This window comes from Mustela nivalis (assembly GCF_964662115.1).
Source record: "Mustela nivalis genome assembly, chromosome: Y".
Taxonomy (NCBI): Eukaryota; Metazoa; Chordata; class Mammalia; order Carnivora; family Mustelidae; genus Mustela; species Mustela nivalis.
The window spans coordinates 29,080,677-29,085,974 of NC_139041.1; the positions used below are offsets into that span (position 1 = coordinate 29,080,677).

General features: G+C 39.0%; 1 pseudogene across 1 annotated transcript; it reads left to right on the forward strand.

Moving 5' to 3' along the window:
* Positions 1-221: 221 nt before the first annotated feature.
* LOC309856905 (amelogenin, X isoform-like) lies at positions 222-4,537 on the forward strand (annotated as a pseudogene). The gene is made up of 4 exons (XR_014316642.1): positions 222-274; positions 2,373-2,420; positions 3,790-3,831; positions 4,097-4,537. The product of XR_014316642.1 is annotated as an amelogenin, X isoform-like (transcript).
* The last annotated feature ends 761 nt before the right edge of the window (positions 4,538-5,298 follow it).

Sequence of the window (5,298 nt, forward strand, 5' to 3'; positions counted from 1 at the left end):
ATATAAATGAAAAGCATCTTTACACTGCTGTGGCCCAAGAAACAAGATGAGCTAAGAACTAGAGATTTCATGTGACTAAAGTAATACAATGGATGGTCCCAAACTCTTTACAAGCAATAGACTAATGTGAAGTATATATATATTATAAAGCACTAATTATGTTCATGTTTGAGATGAGACAAGAAAGGCAGATGTTGACTTATATTTCAGGTCCATGAGAAATGGGAGCCTGGATTTTGTTTCCTGCCTCTTGGGAGCAGCCTTCACTATGCCTGTGAGTAAAATGCTCCTTATATCAGTCAGTTTCCAATTTCACAAGCTTGGACATAAAAATCTGCCCCAAAGCTGTTTAACTTTAGAGTTTAAGATAGTATGAGATCTGATGTCCTCAAGTATCTCTGTGTTTAAGAAATACTTGGAAAGGGCGCCTGGGTGGCTCAGTGGGTTAAGCCGCTGCCTTCAGCTCAGGTCATGATCTCAGGGTCCTGGGATCGAGTCCCACATTGGGCTCTCTGCTCAGTAGGGAGCCTGCTTCCTTCTCTCTCTCTCTGCCTGCCTCTCCGACTACTTGTGATTTCTCTCTGTCAAATAAATAAATAAAACCTTAAAAAAAAAAAAAAGAAACACTTGGAAAATCCTGTTATAAGAAATATTCTCAAATGCCTCTACCCAAGATTCTGATTTAGTATAGCCAGAGTGGGCATAGTGTCCAGAACTTTGCTTTTTAACAAACACTTCAGGAGAGTATGTGAAAACAATCACTCTGTACATATCATTGCCTATCTTCAGTTGAAGGAACTTTTTGAGGCACCCTTGAAAGGCCTCCAGAGAAAGGCCTCTAACAGCCCTGAGCAAATACTACAAAACACAAGTTTTCTCTAAAACACAATTTCTCACAAGAATCCAACTCTCTTCCTGCTCTGCAAACCTTAGTACTGTGTTCCTTCAGAAGGTAGGGATTGTTAGTTAGGTGTTAGGAATTTCCTTCTTGAACCATCTCATCTTGTTGTCAGAGACCACATCCCTTTGGGTGCACCTGCTAAACTCTTGACTTCCCATGTGGTTGTGCAAAATCCACATGGATATATTTTACATTCAAATGTACCAAGAACCTGGAAATCAGGGCCATTCTCTTTAGACATATGTACATAAGATATGATAGCTGCAACAAAGAACCCAGCTGCTTTTTGGTGGCATAAAGAGCAGTTGATAAATCAGAAGCCAGCAGAGCTACCTCTTCTCTTCATTTCTCTCCCAAAGACCAAGATTTCGTGCTCTGGTTCCTGAAATCCTACATTGTGGCAATTCCCAATATCCTAACAGATCCCTAAATTACAAATAGAGCCATTTTCCGACTCTTCAACATACCCACTCCCTGGGGACTTATATAAAGGAGGTATAGGAAAGGAAGTTGCATGACTAAAATAATTCACAGTCAGGTGGGAGCCAAAAAGCCCTCTTAGAAAATATGAGCATTTAAAAATAATATAGCTTTAATTAGTTTGATGTTTCTGGGAGATGTTCTGCATGATTCTCTCTCATCTTTCTCTCTCCCTATCTAGGGACAACAAGCATTGTCTACTGCAGGCATCAGTTACATGGCCTCTTTTTTGACGGGACAGACAGTCCTGGTGCAGATAACTATTTAGGATCTTTTTATTTTGAACTTTAATTTTTTTCTGTCATAAAAACTTTGATAGAATAATTAAAAGAATCGATTTAAATTTCATAAATCAACTCTTTCACTTTCCCAGGGATTGATAGTGTTTCCACTTTAACACACCCATATTTTCATATTCATCAATAACTCACAGGTAGTTATTTCTTCTGTTGTTGTTAATGTGGTTTGCATGATATTTGTAAGGAACCTCTTTGATAACTAATCACTATCTACCTCTTATCTGTAAGAAAAGATTTGTGAGACAGTTCTCCTCTTCTTGATATTTCATAATTGTGTAAGAACAATAAACCTCTTTTTCCAAAATGGAGTGAGTTTCAGTAAGATATAAAACGGTGGTTGGGATTATAGTAGGATTAGTGGACCATATGGATGTGGGCGTTGTCTGATCACTGGAGGCTAAATGTGCACTGGTTTTTGTTTCCAGGTCTTGGGAAAGTCGTTTAGTTGTCCTGGACCTCTTTAAAAGGTTCCTGCACAGCATACAGGTTCAAACAAAAGTAGACTTCAAATGTATTTTGCACTGTACAGATTCTTATAAAGTAGTTTCTCTTAATGTGGACAATTGCATATTGACTTAATTTCTTCTCCTCTCTCCCTCTCTTTCTCTGATATCCCTCCTTCCTCCTCTGTCTTCCTCTCCCTTGCTATTTCTCTTCCCCACCCTCTTGCTTCTCCTTTCCCTCCATAAAAGCTACCACCTCATCCTGGGCACCCTGGTTATATCAACTTCAGCTATGAGGTAATTTTTCTCTTTACTAATTCTGACCATCGTTTGAATTAACAATGTTCTGGGGTCCGCAAAGAATACTGTGTTGATTCTTCAAGATATTTCTTAGTCCCACTTTTCCAATTCATGTTACCCCATTTCTCATTTGAGGGGTTGCCTCAAGCCTGCACTGCCCCAGCATACTTCTAATTGGCCTCTTTGACTCAGTGTCTCCTCTATGGCTATAAAGCTATCCATCATCAACTACCACTCAGGCTGAGGCTGCATGGTAGTGCAGAAAGTGCTCTGGCTGGACAGCTTTGTTCTATTCCGGTCCTATAAAAGGTGGGGAAGTCAGGTATGATGTTATTTAAGGTCCTTTACAGTTAAACAACTCATGATTCTAAGATGTTCACACTCTGTGGGTCTCCCTTGTTTCTCTTTATTGAATGTTCAATGACCAAGAAGTCTATGAGACATTCTCAGAGCAATGGAGAGCATGCTTTCTGGAAATCAGGTTTAAAGCTCTTCTCAACTACATTTTAGCCATAGGAACTATGGGCAAATTGTTTTTCTCTCAGGAGCTTTGTTTGGTTTCATTACCTGAAGCAGGGAAATAATGACAATGTTTCATTACCTGAAGCAGGGAAATAATTAGAATGCCCACACTTCAGATAGTTTGAGGAGTGAAATAGTTAAGCTATATGAAAAGTGCTTTGTCACATATAACTTGAGCAAGTTTAGTAATTGTTTCTTGTATTGACATAAATGCTATACTACTACATAAGTGTATCCCTGGACCTGAGGTTACTCAAGTACAATTTTATTTTTGGAGAAATGAAACTAAGATCTCTCATAGGTTCAGAAGATAATTCATGAATCTGTTTACTTATACAAACTGATGAAAAGTATTAACAATTTGAGGCATGATTTTGTTATATCTCAAAAGGTTGGCATATTTGACCAGAATATTTGACTGTGTTTTACACTGAGACACAATGTTTCACTTTTATTTTTTCATTGTGACATCAAGACAAAAATTAATGTTATACGACATTAATTTTTCTGTTTTGTTTTGCTCTTGCAAAGAAGAACTGGAGCTGTGGAATTAAACAAAATCACCTCAGTAAGATTATAAGCCTCTTTAACTCCACATGACCTTGTCTGTAAAAGTGACAGTAATGACATTTGCCTCAGAGTATGTAGGAAAACATGAGAAATGTATGTGATGGATGTAATACACTGCCTCACCATAGGATGTATCTGACAAACGTTTACCTTATTCTTTCTTCTGTAGAACTCACATTTTCAGGCTCCCAATTTTGGGAAGACTGCATTAGTGAGTCTGCATTTCATGCAACTAAATTAAAACAAACTTGTTCTAATGTTACTTTCTCCTAAGGTCCTTACACCTCTGAAATGGTACCAGAACATAAGGCATCCGGTATGCAGACTTTTTGTTCTTTATTTCCTTAGAATTTTAAGCATGTATTTCATTTTTCTTTTAAGTGAAATAATATACCTTTACCTCATACGGATATTAATGTGAAATCTAGTTTCATATCATATCATGTGAACAGTTAGAATTTCTTATACAAGGAAAAATGAATAAATATTCATATTACCCTAATGACAAAGAAAACATGACTACTTTTCCAGCTGGAAGTCAATGGGGCCAATGGTAAACCTGACTCTCTGTTTCTCACCAGTACCCTTCCTATGGTTACGAACCCATGGGTGGATGGCTGCACCACCAAATCATTCCCGTGCTGTCCCAGCAGAATCTCCCAAGTCATGCCCTACAGCCTCATCACCACATCCCCATGATGCCAGCACAGCAGCCCGTGGTCCCCCAGCAACCAATGATGCCTGTTCCTGGCCAACACTCCATGACTCCAACCCAACACCACCAGCCAAACCTCCCTCTGCCAGCCCAGCAGCCCTTCCAGCCCCAGCCCGTCCAGCCACAGGCTCACCAGCCCATTCATCCCCAGCCACCCGTGCACCACATCCAGCCCCTGCCGCCACAGCCACCTCTGCCTCCGATGTTCCCCATACAGCCCCTGCCCCCTATGCTTCCTGACCTGCCTCTGGAAGCCTGGCCAGCAACAGACAAGACCAAGCGGGAGGAAGTGGTGAGTAACCCTTGAAGCCACTGTGACACCTGGGAAATAGTATTTATCTACATGGCATATTTATGGTAGGTTCAATATCTATTTAATTTTGAATTTCAGCAACAATATAGACTACCAGAATGCTTTCATTTTATGGCCAACAGTCTTCCTTAGCCTTCAATCATTTCATTAGGAACAGCAGCTAGAATTACACTGAAGGATACTAAAAGTGATTTGGGGAGTGACGAGAATGCAAAATGGAAAATAAAACATAGTATGTGGGAAGTTTCTTTAAATACGTAAGGGAGACCTATGTAAGGCCAGTTTTCAGTGTAATTGAAGTCAGCCAAATTGGCAGATTTTAGCCTTTGAACCTAACCTTAATCCTAGCAATGAATGCTAGAATTAATAGATGAATAGATTAATTTACAATAATAACTTTTCCAAGTTTTAGCTTAAAATAATCTTTCATTAGTGGAAATTTCCACAAGTGAATTAGAAATACAGTAGGGTGACTCTCATCCATTCTCATTAAATCTCAGTGCTGTGTATGGAATTTTTATGTATTTCTACAATTTACAAATGCAGTTAGTGCTTTGCTACTTAGAAGCAGTGAAGGCTTCTAAGTAGCCTGGGTGAGTAGCCAGAACATGAAGGTTCTAATATTAGCTTTGACCCAAAGAAGAAAATGTTACAAAAGTTCTTTCAGATTTAAGGTGCTTATTTTTCATCTCTAAAATGGGCAAAGGTGATGGATTGGATAACTTTAAAAGCTTTGTTCAATCATTTGTATTTAT